Genomic DNA, 19,718 nt, shown 5'->3' on the forward strand with positions numbered 1-19,718 from the left:
CATTGTATGCAAACATCTAAATTTTAGACATTAATTTCATTAACTTTTACCTCTTGGGAGAGTTTTTGGTAAAAGAATAATCAAGGCTCTACCATCATTCTTTCCTAGAGAGACAGAAGGAGAGTGTGGAATTCAGGAAAGGCCACCCGGCGAGGTGCTGGGAAATGCGGAGAAGCACATTCAGAAGCCCCTTCTCCACCCAGGCTGTCAGTCTGACTCCCTCGGTCCTTTGTGAGCCAGCCTGGGTTTCACCCGTGACCCTGCTACACCGAGGTTAAGCGTGAACACTTTTCAAAGGCTAGTTCATCCACACTGGGAAATGCTGAGTTCAATAACAGGAGACTTTAAAATGATTTTCTTATCTTGCTCATCCTTTCTGTATTTCACTTGGGGAAACGCAACATGGCCACACACACACTCAGAAATCACATTTGTCATGAAGGGAAAGGGACAACTTAACATTCCATCCCTGGTGAGTAAATGCCATTGTTTATTAGGGAGGGTTATGAAAATTTATCAATGTGTTCACAAACTGTAGGCCACTGAAATTTAACTTTGGGGTCTTTGTTTATTCATTATTTATGAGCTGGAATTGGTAATGTTCCCTAATTCCATTCCTAAAAAATAAAGTCACAAATTGTTTTGAATATATAGTAACCACCAAATCCCAGGAGATACACTGCTAAGTGACTATTGTTTCCTTCCAAGGAGGCATATTGGCATGTTTCAGCACTGTTGTCTTTGCTCAAAATATAATTGGAATTCTTATTTTGGAACTGCCCGTGTGAGAAAAATCAAAGATGCGTAGAACCGTACCGTTGAAAATGGTCTCTTAGATGGAGTCGTCCAAACCTGGCGATGACAGAGCTTGATGTTGCTGCAGAGCTGGGTCAGGGTGAGCGCTGGCCGAAGGTAAGAGTGACCCTGGCCCTAACTCCCCAGGTCTAGGGCAGGGGTAGTTGGCAGAGCTCCTGACTGAGCACGGGAGACTGCCGGCAGGCCGGGCCACAGAAGCACGGCCCCTCACTCTGCCCTTTGTTCTTTGGGGGCCACACTCTCAGTCCAGAAAGGGAATTTGGCCAGACCACCTCCCCTGGTGGGACGAGAAAGGAAGGGACCTCCTCACGCACAGGTGACGTTCTCATAAGACTCTAAATTGAGCCCCCCTTTGACCAGGAATGCTGATGTTCAACCAGTTCGTCTGACAGCTGCTGATTTTTAACCCTGCAATCAGTACTGTTTGTTTGTTTGTTTGTTTTAATTTCCAAGATTTGGAAACTTTGAAGGAAAAGAGAAAAAGAGTACTACCAATAAATATACACATTTTGGGGCTATGCACCGAATTAGGCTCTTTTACACCATTAGAGGAGGTATGCGTTTTTCTTGTGTCTTACTGATATTGTTGATCTTTCAGAAGAAATGTTTTATAAATAACTCCTCGGTCCCCTAGGCCCCAGCTTCACACAATCTAGCACTTTGGATATACCAGTGTGGAAGGCATCTGTAAAATCAGAGAGAAACTTAGAACAGTAAAGAGAGGAGAACAAACCACAGCAATTCCGGCTGCCATGATCACACTCTTGCGTATTTGCTGATGCAAAGCTGCCTAAACCCTTCCCTCAGCCATGTCCGTTCAGGTCAGTGCTGAGGAGGCGGATAGTTGGCGTCAAGGTCGTGTGCGTGTGACTGGTGAGACCCTGGGGGAACGAGCAGCGGGGCTTCAACCAGAACCTCAGGTCTCCCACATCCCGATTCGGCCGCACGTAGCTACCTCCCAGGACTGGTCCTGCTCGCATTTGTGTGAACCCATCCTTTGTGGGGGGGGGGGGGAAACAAAAACAAAAAAAGATGAGGAAAAGAAGGAGAAAATGCAATAATAGCTTAGTCCTTCATCTTATTTAATAATTATCCATAGATGGCGCTTGGCTTTGTCACAAGTCAAAAGGATCCATCTTCCCGGGGACATCCAAAGGGACTTGCCACAGATTCTGAAGGCAGTTCCTCCAAGAGGATAAAGAATATTTCGGTTCAGATTCAGCACTCTATTAAAAACCTGCCAAGCAGAGAAACTCTTCCACTCAGATGAGAAAACCAGAGCCTACCCACAGTCTCCCAGTTCATAGGCGGCAGAGCCAGGATTGGGCCTATTCTGGCAATGCAAAATCATCATACCTATCAAGGTGATTACTTTGGAAAGAACAACCTTTATTTGGGGATGTGGGTTCTGTGGTGGGCTAACCAGTCTATCACTTACGTCCAAGGCAGAGGAAAAGGTAATACCGAGAAAGCCATGGCCTTCACTTTCCAGAAGCTGCCATGGTGTCCCACTTTGATGGTGGTCGCACGTTGAGAAGATGAATGTCTATGAAATTACCTGCAGTCTGAGCACATAGCTGGAGGGCAGTTCACATTCCCACCCACACTAGATGCCTCATTTATTTATTCAATAAAAAATTAATTGGTTAGTACACCAAGTCAACCAAAAATAAGCACTACTTCCAAGAGGTGTGCACAAAGCCCAGCAGGAGCAGAAAGGGGGTATAAACCGGATAGGGGATCAGAGTGGATGTCTCAGAGGACCCCACACACCCATCTGAAAAGGTCAGCAGGAACCGGCAAGGGGCAGGAAAGGCTGGGGCATCCATGTGGGAGGGGTTGCGTGTGGGAAGGAGGAGGTGCACAAGCTCCCCAGGCTTGGGGATTACTAGAGGACAAGCGCTTTGGTTTGGCTAAAGCAGAGCACAGCCCAGGTAGGGAGAGCTTCAGCCAAGGCGGAGCCAGGAAGGGCCGATGGGCACCCAGCAGCAGGGGTGGTGTGTGCCGAGCCATGGCTCCGACTGCACCTGCAAGAGGGTTCCTGCTGCCTCTCCTTCCCTTCTACTTGTCCTCCTGCCTGAAATGTTTGCTTTCTCCATGCCCCACCCCCCACATACGCACCCACTCACCTCTCCCTCATCAGCTTTCAGGATTTACCCAACATCCTGATGCAACATCACCTGTTGTGAACCCTTTGAACTGACCTGGCCTTGTTTCTCCCCTAAATGTACCATCGTGTCCTTACCCAGACCTCACTCAGCCGCGTTGGTCTCACCTGGTAGACCGTGACCAATGGCAGGAGAGCAGTTCTCCCCTCCTCCTCCTCTTCTGTGTCTCCTCTTTTGTCTTCTTTTTGGTTTAGCATGGTGCGCACCATGAGTGAGTGGTAGCTAATAAATTTTTCATGAATGACTGAATGAATGAAATTTATCCTAACGCGATAATGAGCAGCTGAAGACTTTTAGGGAGGATGTAACAAGATCAGATTTGCTTCCTTCCCCCCAAATCTGGAGAAGAGGGGAGGTAGGCTCATTTATGTGTTCTTTCATTAATAAATGAATCCACTGAACAAATATTTGTTGAGACTCTACTATGTGCGGAGCTCGGTGCTCAGCATAGCGATACAGTGGTAGGCAAAACAGAAATACTCCCTTCCCTGATGGGGTTCACTAGATAATCAGGGAGAGAAACATTAGACCAAGAATCACTCAAACACCCAAAAAATTATGTGGTTTCTGTCCATTTGGAAACAATAGATGAACGTGGAAGAAGTCTTTCTTAACAGTTCATTGAGTATCACCTATGTACTAAGGATTATATTGGCCATGGGCACTTAGCTTTAGCAAAGCCCGTTTTGACAACACATCACTGCCGTAAACCCCAAAGGATGTGGGCCTGACAACTTGCTATATGCCATGCCGTTTCCAAGACAGCAACGTTTCATGACAGGAAAAAATCTGGAAAATTTTCTGGTGATTCTCTACATTGACATGACTCCTGGGCTGGAAATCATTAAGGACGAATTTTGGAACAAGGGTACGTCCAACATGCAAATGAAACGGGACCTTCCTCCTTTTCTGGATTGTGTGCAGACCTGAAATTGGACATGGTCCCTCAGCATCTCAGACTTGGTATCTTTTCTCGGACTTTTCCTAAACAACGTGCCCACAGACCAGTGTGAAAAGAATCACATGGCCATCAAAATTCATTAGGGATCATTTACTACCAAGAAATGTGAAATTTAGCCATTTGTCGGACCTCTGTTATAAGGCAGTTGTGTGTGAGCAAAGGCAAACACGGCCTAAGTAAGTGCACGAAGAAGAAACAGAGACAAGCAACCACGTGACAGTGCTTTTTACATCCTCATGCAACTTTTTGCAAATACAATTCTTAATGAAACAACCCAGAAGTCCTTTAAAAGGAGTTCTGAAATGGAGTGTGATACCTCCCAGGAGCAGAGGGGGGAGAATCTGAGGACCTGCTCCAAGTCTGGCCCTGACACCTCCTTGCAGTTTGACCTTGAGTAAATTGCCCCCTCCTCGTGTGCCTCCCTTTCACCCAATCCGTAAATCTGAGCTTGGCAATGACCCTTCCTTACCTCACGGGTAAGCTGGGAAAAGAAATGAGATAACACTTCTGAACTTACGGGAAACCTGGAGAGCACACAGAAAAGCATGACAAAAATGATTAAGAAGAAGCTGGGTTCCTTGAACAAAGGCTAAAAGACACTCAAGATAATTTAGACTAAATAAAAAGAGAACACCAAGGCGTGATTTAATTGGTTGTCTTCAATTTCTAACGGTGTTTATGTGTGGATCTTGGTCTCTTTCTCTTTCTCTCTCATGCTCCTTCTTGCTGGCATGTGCTGTCCCCCTCTCCCAGCCCTAGCGAGCAAGAGGCACTGTCCTTACCTATCACTCACCCCCTCCCAACTCAACCAAACAATTAGCCTCATGACTCTGCTGGACCCTGAATCGAGGTTACCTACTGGAAAGTTGCCTTCTCTACCACCTTAAACTCCCTTCAACCTCTGGCACGTCTACTGACATTGATCTGAAAATCCCCAACCTTGTATCCAATTTCGAGGCTCCTGGGCCATCTAGAATTGCTAGAATAAAATACAGAATCGTGTAAGGTTGTCAGACGACAAAATTCGTATTAACCTAAAAGCAATCCTTATATATTCCTCCTCACCCACTCCTGTAATGGCTCCTTCAGCAACAGCCTGACTTGAGCCTGACTGAAAATATTCAGACTATTAAGGCCACTGATAGAGAGAGAGGAATCCAGAGAGGGGACATGGGGAAATAATGTGAAATGCTACCCTAGCCATCACGTGACCAACTCATCCTAAAACAACGTGAGGATGAAAGACGCTGAACCCAGAGCATTGGACAAAACATTATAATTTAGATCCAACCCTCTGAACTCTGCAAAAAAATATGAGAAGACTGCCATCAACGAAAGAGATGAAAGAAAATGGAGAAACTCCACTAGAAATGCAAGAGTTCAGCTCAGCCTCCAATTGTTTAAGGAATGCGTTAATGAAGAAATTGACCTACTTGCAAGAAGCAAATAAAAAATATTCATCTTCCCTATCACTCACGTCATCTGGAGCCGTCAATAGACAGACAAAGAGGAAGATCAGGCTGCCTCGCATTCCTCATAATGAGAACCACTGGTCACACTGGAGGGGCTTCCATCTCTTTATTATCTGAGAGTTGCCAGCCGAGCAGAGCAAGCCATTATTCCTGTCATTCATCAGTCATCAATAATTATTAGAAGCCCAGTGAAAGCTGACTGGCACCTGACTTGACATCAAAACTTGGCCCTCCACTGCTTATTCATCAGTGATGTCAAGGGTGGAACATGGCAGTTTGAGCAGGAAGGAATTAGTGAGTGGGGCCTTTGATTTGGAATCATAAATCCAGGTGCTTCAAGCCACCACCTCCGCACACAGTAAATCAATGTTTCTCAAACTTCGGTGTGTTCAGGAATGACAGTCCCTTTTTGAAGTGCATGTTCCTGGCCCCCACTTCCAGACCTACTGAACATCACTCTGAATTATTAACCAGCACCCAGAAGCACTGCAGTGAGCACTCGTTCTGCTGGTGCATCCTTCTCCCTCAGGGATGTGCTCAAGGCATGCAGAGACGGGGAAACCCCAGAGACTGGTTCAGTTATCACAAGCCAAAACACTCCATTCTTCTAAGAAATATGCTGCCGCAGTGTTTCACTGAATCCTAGAGATGCCTGCATCCTCCAGTCCCCTCATCATTTGAAGCCCTCATGGATGTTTCTAGAATGAGTATTGGTACCATTCCAATGCATATGCACCTTCCCAGTTGATTTTTGGTAAGTCCACATTGCCAGGCCACTCTGAGACCGCCAGATAGACGCTGATGGAGAACGATGGCCGCCTTGCCCCTCTACACACATTCATTTTCCTTCCCTCATAAGGAAGCATGGCCATCAGCTCTGAGGTGAAGCCAGAAGAACGTCAACCCACAGCGAGGTGTGATGCTCACACATGGAACTCATTTCAGTGGGGGGGTCATTTTTAAAGGACATGTGGAGGCCACCCTTTCAAGATTATTTTTGACAGGAATGGGTTAATCTTGTCACCTTTTCTGTTTTTGTCCCCATGCCCGGGTTGTCAAGGAGGTAGATAAACATGGTGCTATTTTCCGGTTTTGTTTCACTGTCTGTCAGGAGAGTAGGCCAATTTCATACCATTTGCTGCTTTCATTACCGTCTCAAGATTGTCACAAGAATTGATAAATTTCAGACTGTTTTTCTTGTCCTCATTACAATCTTAAGGTTGTCATGAGAATAAATTGATTTTGTGCCATTTTTTGTCCTCATTACTGTCTTTATCATGAGAATGGCTTCGTTTTGAACCATTTTTGTTCCTGTGGCCATTTTCAGCATGAGAGAAGAGATTCCTTAGTGGGAAGGAAGAGACACCACCTCAGATGCTGATCTTCGAGCAGTGAGTCCTCATGCACGACTCAGGGTGAGGCGGGCAGGGAGCACCACCCTGCTCGTGAGGAGTTTCCTGTTGTGATTTTTGTGACCGTGATGTGATTGAGGAAAACAGAAGAGAAGCAAAATCCCATCTTCAGTTACTGATGCTTGCATTATGTCCTCCTGTGGGACAGAGAATGTTCTAGATTGGCCCCGGAGGATGTCCAGAAGGGAGTGAACAGGTAATCCAGAAGAGGAAGGGTACCGTGGAAAGCAAGGTCCATTAGACAGAGGGGATGGAGGCTCAGATGGAGGAGCTTCGACAGGACTCTGTCTCCTGAAGCAACAAGTTAAAATCATTCATTCCAGCAGCAACTTTCTTGTTAGAAGTGAGACGACAGCACATAAGCATTCCTCACACATTTGACTCTCCAAAAATACATAGCTATCCCCAAAATATGCTGTTTCCTTTATTGGAAAGATCCTAATAAGCCCAAACTAGATGGGAGCAAATAGGGCCATCTTCCTTAAACCCTGAGTGGAGGGCTGTGTGTCTGAAGACAGAGCAGAGCAGGCCCCCAAATAACACAGGTCCAAAGTAACAGGAGACTCACTATCTGGAGCTGGAGCTTTGAGGAGCTTGCCAAACTACCGATGTCCTTACAGTTAGAATTTAAGAAGGTCAAAAAAAAAAAAAAAAAAGAATTTAAGAAGGTCCACTTGGTCAGTGGGCAAACGTATTGGAGTAAGAAAGCAAGAGTGAGCTCAAGGTTGCATCAATTGTTTCTGTTCATTTCTTTGACCAAATTCAAATCAAGCAAACAATTTTTATTTGCTTGCTTTTTTTATATAAAATAATCAATTGGTTGACCGAATTAATGATAGGTCACAAACTGAAGACAGGAAGAGGTTTATGTAAAGGATATTTGGATCAGGGAGAATAAATGTATTGCGTAAATATGTGTTTAAGGACCTCTGGGCCGCTTGGAAGGGGACAAACGTCGTAGCCTTTAACAGAGAAAGAAGGATCCATAAAGTGGAACTGTTTGGGTAGTAGGGCCCAGGGGCAAAATTGCAGCTCAGATCAGAAAAACCCAAATATCTGTTAACAGGTGTGTAGATAAAAAAAAATGCAGTATATGTGCACAATGGGATACTATTCAGCTCTGAAAAATAATGAAGTGTGACAGGCTAACACACGGATGAACCTCAAAAACCTTCTACTGAGTGAAAGAAGCGGGCACGAAAGACCACACGAAAGATCCAATTTATAAGAAATGTGCAGGATAGGCAAATCTGCAAAGACAGAAAGTACAGTCACGGTTGCCTTGGGCTACTAGGGAGTGGGGGGAGGAAATGGGGAGTCCTGGGCGGAGAGTTCTTGCGGGAGAGGGGGAGGCGAATGATGGAAATGTTCTGAGGTTAGACTATGGTGATGGTTGCGCAAGTCTGTAAATTTACAAAAATCCGTTGAGTTGTACACTTGAAACAAGTAAATGTCATAAAATACAAATTATGCCTCAAAAAATCTGTTTTTAAGAAGTAGTTTAGAGACTTCGAAGTGTTTTCCCCAGTAGACCACGGATGTGGCCAAAGTAAGGAGGAGTTTGGGGAGGCTGGGGGACGATCCACAGAAATTGATAAATCAGTTTGTTTTTTAAGGGAAGAGGAAGAACAATCTCAGAAACACGTGCCTTGTGAAGACATCAGAATAAACAAGCGGGGGACTCCGGGAGGTTGAGGAGGGTTTCACTGATTAATTAATGGGCAGCAGATGAGCAGGAAGAGACATGAGAATGAAGTGTGATGAACATGAGAACCTTTCCCAGAGAGGAAATCCTGAGTCTGCAGCAGTGAAAGCGGTGAAATGTTCTAGTAATTGAGAGAGGAACATTTTATTCTAACCCCGGAAAAGTGAACTCATCCCCTCTCAGGTGACCTTGACACTGGCAGGCTGGGCATCCGAGAATCCAGGGGAGCTGGTCTGAGATACTTCCAAGCACCGTGGCAGTGAGGCGCTGAAGGTCAGGTGAACAGAGAGAGAGAGAGAGAGAGAGGCACAGCTGGGCCTCCCAGGAGGGCCACCTGTCCAGGGAGGACAGACTGAACCTGCCAAACTGCTTTCAGAAGCCCGGGTCAGGAAGCGGGAGGCCACGCAGAGCTTTGGAGTCGCAGGAAAGAATGAAGGCAATGTTAGGGATGGAGGTGCTCCGGCCCTAGATCGCCGCGGCGGCGGGGACCAGACACAGCCTTTCCCTGGTGTGTGGCCCTGGTGCTGGGCCCAGCTGGATGAGGAAGAGTAAAACGGGTTGAACATGATAGAATTTCTGGACTGTACTTAACAGGCCAGGGAGTTGTCATGGGAGTGCGTGTTTCTAAGTGGCAGGAAATGCTGAATTAGGGTCTGGGGAATAAGGAGTCTGTCCCCAGGGCGCAAACCCTCCCCAACTGGCGCTGTGCTGGCCTGAGGACTGGATCACCCCTGCCCCTCCCCCTCCTGCCTGTGCCCCCAGGGGAGGCCCTGGCCATGCATCTCATGGGCACCCGTCCCAGAGGCCCACACCCCATACCCCCCGACTGCCCGACGCCTTCAACCACCTGAGCTGAGTGACTTTGGAACGACTCCTTGCCTTCCATTCATTTCTCTGGGCAACTGTGCATGTTTAGGTCTCTTCTTCAACAAATCGTGGAGCTCTTTTTGCTATCCAAGGGCTCATGTGATGTGGGAGGGTTTCTAAAATACATCCCCTCATGCGCAGTTGTCCTGTTAACCTTGGAGGCTTCACGAAGAGTTGGAGAAGCCAGCGCATTGTCCCCGTGCCAGGGGGGGCTCTCCCCCGGCCACCTGCCTTTGTCCCCTTGAGAAGGCAGCCGGCGTCTTCCCAGGAGACAGGAGTCAAGTCTGCAGCCCAGGAGGAGACGCACTTATATCAATGATAGATAAATCCCAGCTAGAAATACAGGTCCCTGACAACCTAATCACTGAAACCCTGTCAAGTAACCCCTAATTTTGAAGCAAGTGGTTAATTCCCAGCAAATTGATTTATGCACTGTTTGAGGTTTGGCGAGTTGTGTTGTTCAACTGTTATTACCAGGAACTCGGCTCTGCCTATTCATTTAGAGCATTGACACAACCCAGTGCATCTCCCAAGAAAATCTCCTTTGTCAGCACATCCAGAATTTGCTAATTAAATCAACGATGACATTATTCACTATCTCAAGAAAAAAAAAAAAGCCCTCCTTCTCCCCCCCCCCCGCCACCACCACCACGCCCGTTCTTCCTCCCACTCCTTCCCTTCCCCTCTCCTTCTCTTTAACTCTGAGTTTCGTCAGCACCAAAAATCTCAGAAGTTTATCGAGCCTTTCCTGGACTTCATTTTGTCTGCCAGCAACAGCACACGGATTACTTCCCTCTGTTTAATCAGGAGTGTACACACACACACACACACACACACGTCTGCACACACGCACCCGCACGCACTCAAGCACACAGGCACACAAGCACCGGGCACTTAATCAGGACACAGCTACAGAACTGCCTTCCGGAAAAACCACGCTGATCCCAAGCACCTTAGAGCCCGGCTTCTTCGCTGTACACCGGAAGTGTGGCTTTCATTAAAATGAGAGGGTTGGCCGCCTCCACACGCATTGTCTGTCGTATTCCAGCTGAAGCGCACTCCAAACACAAGAAGGACAGGCTGTCCCCAGGGCTCTATAATTATGGGCCCGTGATGTCTCTGCTTCTCTCTGGGCTCCAAGTCATAAGGAAATCTACAGAAGGAGTGGAATGAGCCATGTCACAAAGCCAAGAAGTTTTAGGTCACGTTTTCCCTACGTTGGAGTTTTCGTTTTCAATTCACAGAAATGAAGAAGTAAAAACAGGAAAAGGTTTTGGACCCTGTTTTGTTTTAATAACAACCCCAAAAAAGGCTCCCCTCCTGCAGATAAGAAGTAAAATGAGAGTGAAATCAGAAGCAGAATAACAAATCCTCAGAATAGTATTATTTCTGTAGTTTGTTTTTTTAACAACAGCCTTACAATTTCTGTTTCTTAGCAGGAAGTAGGGGATTTTTTTTTTTACAACGTTAATTGACTAAGAAGACCATAGACAAATAACGTGAGATGCCATGGGACAGGGCCCTTGATATTTTGAAAGGTTGGTGTAGTTTATGGGTGCAATAGCTGGGCACCCAACTGACCAGGCTTGAGGAGTGTGTCTGCTGGTGTACGTCTTCTCCATAGCCTTATCTGAAAACAACCCAGACGTGCTCTTGTTAAATTTACTCTTCTGCATCAAGGTTTAGACCTAAAATGCAAATTTTACCTGAAAGAGGTGATATATTTACAAATAAGGGGAGCCTTAAAAAAACAGACCCTATATCAGACAGAGTCCAACCAGGGTCAGTAAGTAGTAGAATTACATAAAAGCCAAAGAGGGGACATCGAGGCAGCCTAGAAATCTGCAAAAGCAGAAGGCCATCACCTCGGGAGGCTGGAGGACAAGGGAAAGGTTGGTGTTTCCCCAGGGCCAGGTGGAGTGACCACAGAGGCTTCTCCCCTGGAGAACTACAGCCACAGAGGAGACCCGGCTCAGGGTAGAGAGGGGGAGAAATGCCCAGGCCCCTCCCTCCCTTCCTTCTGCCCTTCCAACTACCCCCTCTCCCGCCCAGGCTCCCAGGGGCCACACCTGAGCCCAGGAAATGCAGCCTACAGACACAAGGCGGTGCAGGGGAGAGTACGCCACGGTCCTGGGGGCTCCCCACGGAAGGCGTCAGCAGTGGAAGGGAAAAGATCCAGCTCCACGAGCAGTGACAAGGTCCTCAGTGCAAGTCCAGACCTCTACTAGGTGCTATGAGGAGTTGGAGATGAACCCACTGTGAAAAGAGCTTTCAGAAAGCACCCATAGACAATCTATTCCACCTCTCAGAGCCTTCATGTCTTCTTATGTGAAATGGGTCAGCAATGTCCAACTCACAAGGAGCACGTATTCCAACACTAAGCACGTGGGAGGTTTCTTACTTTCCTCCTCCCCAAGTAGCTAACAATCTAGCATGACATACTGGATGTTCTCAAAGAGGAAAATGCAGCATGCTTTTGACTCCACCATCATTGGGCCATTCTACTCCCTCCAGGGAGCTCTGTCATCTGGGTGTAAATGTGTAAATCAAGTACAATGGTCTCTCATCCACGCTTGCGTGATGATCATTACTCTCCCCTCCAAGGCACCCCCTCTACACTACCCACAAACACAGCTCCTTGAAGACCCCTTCATTTTTCCCTCTTACACTTTAAGTCAAGGCTCTGACACTCATCTACAAGCCAAGCCCACTGTGTTGCCTGATTTTGTAAATAAAGTTTTATTGGGACACAACCGAGGCTCCTCACTTGCATATTGCCTGTGGCAGCTACAGCAGCAAAGTTGAATAACTGGTCAGAGACTGTATGGCCCAAGAATCCTAAAAGATTCACTCTGGCCCTTTAGAGAACAAGCTCAATGACCTCTGCTTTCAATGGTGGCTCTAAATTCATCTCCTCCCTCCAGAATGAATAAATATTATTAATCAGCCTCTGCCCTTCAAGAAGCATGTTTGAAATTCCATCACCACAATGACTCCCAGCTTGAAAGTTGAAAGCAGGGGAGGAATGGAATCCAAAACATAGAACCGGTGGTCAATTGCACAGACCATGCGCTGGAGAGGTCTGTGAAAAACAGGACCTTTCCCCTCCGTAGCCTGGGCAGGTCCCACTCCAAGCTGTGGTCATTCTAGGGATTTTATGGCACAGTTGCACGTTCCTTTGTAAAGTATGATCCCCCCCACCCCCATGCTTCATCTATCCGAGTAGAGAGAAGAAAGATTTGGACTGTGTGTGTGCTAACTTGCCCTTCTCAGAAGCTGGTCTGAGGAGAAGGTTGTGTCTACAGGAGCCAAAGAGGGGAAGGCAAGGGAGAAACCTCCCCTCTGTACAGGCCTCGCCAATCAGACCATGCTGCTGAGGGGGCCACCGAGCTGGGGGGCTCTGGGACGAGCAGGGCTTGTGGGTGGTGACAGCCCTCCACCCCCACCCCGCCTGTGCCCAACCCCCGCGGCCTAGGGTGCAGCTTTCTGCTTTCAATGAGCATAACTTCATTAAAAATATTTGCACCACATTACAGACCACATTCCTGTTGATCAGAAAGTTGACTGCATTTGTTGACTTAAGTGTTCATTTCTGAACCTGAACAAGTTTTCCTCAACACATTGCTTACTAATCAACTTTTTTTTTTCCAGCTTGTCATTTTGTTTAATGTTGCAAAACACGGCAATTTTTTAAAGTAGGATCTGATTTTGCAAAGAGATGTCTAAACTTAAGTGAAATAATGGCTGTAACAAAATACCACCAAATCTGACAGCTTTGTTCTGCCAATGTAATTTGCTGATTCTGGAAACCAAATGCAGACCCGTCTGTGCCACTCTCAGAAAAGAGCCGTGCATGACAGACGTAGACCTGGGTAAACGCCACACACACTACATTAAATAGCACACTTCGCTGTGCAGTTTTGCTTTTTATTCACTTGTCAGAGCCTGCTTTTTAATACTCCGCTGTTACTTCCAGCCTGGAGCCCAGAAAAGGCGGCCTCGCTTTGGAGCAAGAAGATGATACGATTTAATGATGCTACCAAATTCTTTTATTTGTAATATTCTTTGTGATGATATTTCAGGGAATTGAATGTGGCCCAGGGCTGATTTTCAGGGAGATGCCGAGTCAGCATTTGGAAGGTGGGGAGACGGGCGGCCCCGGGACAAAGCGGAGGGTGAGTGGTGCGGCCAGGCCTCCGAGGGCCCGTGGGCTCTGGGCAGGTGTACCACTCCTCTGCGACTGGACAGAAAGTCCAGAAAAGCCAGGAAAGTGACTCCTCAGTGATAAGAAAAGTAATACCTGACACCTCGTTGCTTTGGCCACAAGATGCCCCAGTACAGAGACCCTCCAGAACAAAAACGGACAAATAGGTGCAGATCCGAATACACACCAGGAGCCAGCCCACAAGCCCGTGGGGCCAATGCAGTGCACGCGTTCGGGGAGCCTGGGGACGCACCGGGGGTGGCGGCTTTCATGCTGCAGTGGCCAGGCTGGGCAGTGGTGACAGAGGCTGCTACATGACGTACCATCCAGCTCTTTGGAGAGAAAGTTTGCCAACCCCTGACATAAATGAACATGGATAATCATAGAAATGCAGACCCTGGGTGGCTATCTCGCAATGAGTGACTGGTCCCCGCTATACCCGACTGACATCCCTTCTCACACCAGAAACCATCCCCCTGAGGGCTCCCATGTGGAGCTTCTCACTCAAGAGGGGCGGTGAAAAGGGCATGGTAGGTTGTTTGCAAAGAGAGCAGCCACTGTCCTCCTCCCCGCCCCCGTATCGCTTTGCGGTGTGACGTCAAAGCTCCTCTCATCAAGAGCTAAAGTCTTCCCTGCCCCCACCAGAATCTGGGCTGGCCAGGTGACTTGCTTTGACCCGGAGAGTGTGGCAGAAGTTGCAGCATGCCAGCTCTGAACCTGGACTCAAGACCTGGCACCCTGTCACTCTCCTGGGACCTGCCCACCGCCATGTGCACAAGCCTGGGCTAGCCCGCTGGAGGAGACACAGGCTGTGCTGGCCGAGGCTGTCCCAGACTAGCCAGCAGCCTCCCCATCCTGGCAGCTGCTGGTCACTGCCAAGATTGAGAAACCAGGCAGCTGAGTCCAGCTCATGTTGCTGACCGATAGAATTGTGAGCTAAATAACATGCTGGTGTTTGAAGTCACAACTTTAGGGACAGTTTGTTATGCACCCTACCTAACCGGTACACAGTGGGCATCACTGAGGTGCTCTTGTCAGTATGCAGGGGGGAAAGGAGTTGTTTCCAACATAATGAGCTGGTGTGTGCATCACCTATAATACCAAGGCAAGAGGTGACAGGCAAACCCTAATGAGCAGGAGCAGTTTCTCAGGCTCAGAATAAAACAAGGACTGTCTACCTCGCTTGTGGTCCAGGCACACTGTGGAACGGTGCCTCTGTCAGGGCATGGTGAGACAGTAGGGACGCAGGGAACCTCCAGAACCTATAAAACAGGGGAGCTTGCCTAGAGCCTGCACAGCCAAGGAGACGGAGAAGAAGGGGAAGACGTGATAAATGGGTTGAGGGGTAAGCACTGGGAGCGACAGACTCCTCTCCAGAGATGCTAAGTGGAGGTGCCCATGATACACAGAAGTCGCACCATCTAGTTGAGAGCGGGACCTAGACTGGAATTATTATTCAGTAAGCCTTTTTTTGCGTGCTTACGCTTGCCAGGCACTCTACCTGCTGTTTCACTGGTATGATTTCTGTCACCCTCTCAATAACCTGACGAGGAAAGTGCCGCACTCCTCTCAAAATGAGAAAGACGAGGCAGCCTATTCGAAGCCCTCTAGTCACAGCACACAGGAATCCTTCGTACAACGGGGCGTCCTCCGATCCTGGGGTAGCAGATAGAAGGCGCAGCTCAGCCTCCTCACTCACACTCTCAGCCCCGTGTCCCATAGGAACCCTCTCACAGTGGCCCTCACAGGTGACCATGTGTTACTCAGCTTCTTTGGAGGTTTCACAAGGTGGGAGCTCAGTGGCCCACAGGTAACCAACTGCAGGGTTTCATTTCTGGGTGAACCCAAAATATTCCAAAGCATGTATTCTATCTGCATGGATTGCATTCCAGGCAGGGTGCTTGGCGCTGGAGGTGGGACGGTGAGCGAGATGCGCCCCCCCTCACAGACGCAGGTGCCCTAACACTAGGAACGCCTCGACCATAGAGAAATGAGGAAGAGGTGGGAAGTCCACACTCAGCATGGACAAAGTGGAGACGACCCAGGGCTCAGGTGGGGAAAGTCCTCAGCAAGAGACCAGGATACATGAAAAGTTCAGTATGCAGCCTGTAGAAACCCAGCCTCGAGGCATTTACATGATCCTCAAATGTTAATACCTAAAATTGACCTTGACAAAGCAGACCCTGACGTCCTAACTGCTGTCTCCTGGCACACATCTTCTTCTGATCGGCATTATCAAGAGCCCATGCCACACACACAGCAAGAACAGGGAAGCTAAGTTATTGAGTTCCTGTAAGCCACTTGCAGGAACAACCTGAGTGGTAGGTATCATTAACACTACCATCCACATTTTACAGATGAGGCACAAAGTGATTAGCTAACTTGTTCCAGGTCACTTAGGGAAGAAAAGGCAGAACCAGCACTTGAGCTCAGGTCTGTCAGACTCCACAGTGCAGACTCCCCACCATTATGCTAAAGTACTATTATCGAGGTCATACCCAATAAAGAAGAAACATATTGCATATCTTATGGTGGATTTCATGAGGCAAACCACATCTAAGACCCAACTGGACACAAGTAAACGCAGCACAATGTGGTTCTTATAGTCAAAGGAGAGGATCCGACACAGCTGGAGAGGACACAACTTTGGGGGCTGGGGAAGCAAGGTCAGAGAAGAATAGAAGTGGGCGGACAAAGATAATCCAGAGCTATTGTGGGCTCTTCAGCAGGGGAGTAGCTTGATGAAAATAGCGTTCTTGGGAGATTATCCTGCCAGCTATGTATAGGACAAACTGCAGCAGAAGAAGCGGAAAGAAGCGAGCCTCGCTCAGCAGCAGCGGATGCGATCCACGCAAGGTTGGGGTCGCTGGAGGGGGAGTCACTCTAGAAACAGAGACCGAGGAGAACTGACAAGCTAAAGAGGCAGGTGGGAGAGGCCACACGCCGTGGCCTTCTGAGGCTTAGGGAGGGCAGCATCAAAGGGTCTTCATGGGAATTAAGCCACCCGTTTTCCCAAGCAGACATCGACTGTACACCTATCTCTCCGTCAACCTTAAAACTAAACTTGGCCTGGTGCGGAAGTTGAGTTTGGGGCACTGCTTTTGGCTACACGTCTGCCCAAACATCTGCAAATGGAAATGCACAGTAGGTATAACTCCACCAGTTACCTTGCCGGTGGCTTCAAACACCATTTGACTGCTGTTTCCCCACTGATCTGTGTTCTAGCATCTCATGGGATGGACCATAAGGAATGTGAGTCAAGTTTAGTGAAGGGTCACATGACAGGAAGTGACGTCACTGGTTGGCCAGAGAAAGTATTAAGTGGAAAACTGGTGTCTGGCACCCCTGGGCAACACTGGACAAATTCACGCATCGGGACCTGATGAAAATCAACCAGCCACACGAAGGGTGGACCGTCACAAAACAGTTCCACCTATACCTCGTCTAGGTGCTGCTAGGCTTGTGGGCAGGGATTCGAAGTGCTGGCCCCACGTGGGTGGGCTGGCTCTGAGTCTGCGTCTTCCAACATGACCGTCATGAAAGGGGAATTCAGGAGAAGGGTGGGGGATGGGGACAAAATTAAGGATTTTCCTGCAGCTCATCGCAGTGACATGGATGAAGGCTCATAAACACACAGCCTTCATACTTGCTTCATAGAAGCTTCACAGGAGGACCCTGCAAATCAGGGTTAGGCCCTGGATCCCAGAGTTCATTTTTCTCTATGATTCCCTGCTTACGTGTGCAGCCCAGGGAGTTCTACCCTACATTTCCATTTCCTTGTTTTGCGTGTCTCTTGCCCTCACAGGCATGGCCATCTATCATGCTTCTTCAAGTCCTCAGATGAGAGCCATCACACTATGACACCTCAAGAGTGTTGGGCTTTTTCTTCCATTTTCCACTAAAGCTCAACAAAGTCCATTCACTCAGGGTCTTGCTTTGAAGCGTGGTGCTGTGGGCTACACTGTGGCCCCTGCAGAGATAGGTCACCTCCTAAACTACAATACTGTGAATGTAGTCCTACTTGGAAACAGGATCTCTGCAGGAATGATCAAGTTAAAATGACATCATACTCCATCAGATGGGCCCTAATTCAAATCCACTGTGACTCCTGTCCTTACAAGAAGGGAGAGAAGACACAGAGACACACAGGAGGATGCCATGGGACAATGGAGACAGAGATTGGCATGGTACATGTTCCAGCCAAGGAATGCCAGCCACTCTGGAGCTAAGAAAAAGGCATCACCAGGCCTCTCCCTAGAGGTTTCAGAGAGTTTGGCCCTGCTGACACCTCGATTTAGGACTTCTGGCCTCCAGCACTGTGAGACAATACATTCCTGTTATTTGAAGCTACCCAGTTTGTGGTGCCTTGTTACAGGAGCCTTAGGAAACCAATACACATGGAATGAGCATACGGTGTAATTTTGTCATTACAATAATAATAGTGGTAAGATTAATAATGATAAAATGCTGACTGAATGCTTATCTGGGTCCTGGATTTCCAGTAAGCCTTACAACAACCTCATAAATTAAGTGCATCCATTATTTGTCCCCATTTTGTGGAAGAGAAAACAAAGGGACAGGCAGGTTAAAATAAGTTGCTCAAGCCAGACAGACAGAACTGTGCCTCAAATGAAAGCCTGTCTGAGCCAAGAGCCCACACTCTTTTCTAGAATATTTGCCTCAAGATAGGATATGCATACATTTTACAAATAACAACAAAGATTTATCCCAAAGTTGTAGATGGAGAGAGCATGGACCCTTTGCCAAAAATCTCAGTGTTCTCTTTTGGAATGATTTGCAAAGTTGTCATTTGGAATTTGTCTTTGATTTCACCCAGAAATATTGACACACATGCTGTTATGACAAGGCAAAACAGCCATCATGCGTAGTTTTTCATGAATCCAGAAATTAAATTTAACTGCATTTGCTGTAATTCATCCAAAATTTAAAATAAATAGGAAAAGCATTGCTTTTTCCAAAGCTAGTCATCTCAATGTAAATGCAATTTAGCTGTTTAAACATGTCATAACTACATCTATATCCATACCTTGTGTCTTTATAGAAACAGTGTTTCTAGATTATATACTTCAATAATAAAAGAAAGTCAGGTTTAAAAATACCATATTAATAAACATTTATCAATTCTTATCAAGCAGAAAATAGAAGACACATTGTCTTCTCTTATCTTGCACTGGCTAGAATATATAAATTCATATTACAAACAGCTTCATTTTTCTTTCTTTCTTCCTCCTTTTTTTTTTTTCCTTTCCATGCAGATATGTACTTTGGGAGGATTTTGCTGTGTATCAATCAAGGCATCTCAACTCTGGCACTGTTGATATTTGGGGCCAGTTCACTTTGTGCTGTGGGGGCCATCCCGTGCGGTGTAGGATAGTTACCAGCATCCATGGCCTCACCCCACCAGATGTCAGTAGACCGCCCATCCTCTACCCCCAAAGCATCTCCAGACCTTGCCAAATGCCCCCAGAGGAAGAGGCAAAGTTGCCCCTGGTTAAAAACCACTCCAGTAGATACAGGTACATTTCCAAGTCCGTCTGGTGTTAAGCCGAAAGACCGTGAATACTGAGCTTGAAATCACACCACATTCAAATTGCAACTCAGTAAAGACATTGCAAGAAGGAAGGAATAGTATATTGCCCAGTAAATTCAACAATTCTTCTTCCCAGGATTTTGTCACCTCAGGGCCATCTCCTCGGGGCTGTGCCCTACTGCAAGGTGGCTTCAGACCCCGCGGTCCTCTGACCCCTCAGAAAGCAGCCTTGTGTTTCTTCCTTGAAGTTCCAGCGTCCTCACCAGCACCTCCCTCCCTGCTCCCTCAGAGGCCCGAGGTTCACTTGCATTGAGTGACTGAGGAATAGGTGTTCTCTCCAAACCGCTTTTAAGACAACCAAATTAATCAAACCAATTGTGGTTGAATGATGCCCTGAATGACACCCCTACGGAAATATTTTTGAAGGGCATTTTGTAGTCTGGCTCAGTGCCAGCTGTGTTGTTGTCCCCGAAGAATGGGACAAGCAGGCCTGGCCACCAAGAAGTATTGGCCCCACGGAAGCACCACCACGCTCGTGAGTATCGTGAAGCCAAGCCACTGT

General features: G+C 47.4%; 1 long non-coding RNA gene across 1 annotated transcript; it reads right to left on the minus strand.

Annotated features, from left to right (window-relative positions):
• Positions 1-5,509: 5,509 nt before the first annotated feature.
• Positions 5,510-10,574, minus strand: LOC114208786 (uncharacterized). Its single transcript, XR_003609138.1, has 2 exons — positions 10,354-10,574; positions 5,510-7,120 (listed from the first exon to the last, which is right to left on the minus strand). It is a non-coding gene; the product is annotated as an uncharacterized LOC114208786 (long non-coding RNA).
• Between the last annotated feature and the right edge of the window lie 9,144 nt (positions 10,575-19,718).

The sequence above is a fragment of the Eumetopias jubatus genome, unplaced genomic scaffold (genome assembly GCF_037043125.1).
Source record: "Eumetopias jubatus isolate StellerSeaLion01/CBP00866 unplaced genomic scaffold, mEumJub1_p1.0 scaffold_16, whole genome shotgun sequence".
Taxonomy (NCBI): Eukaryota; Metazoa; Chordata; class Mammalia; order Carnivora; family Otariidae; genus Eumetopias; species Eumetopias jubatus.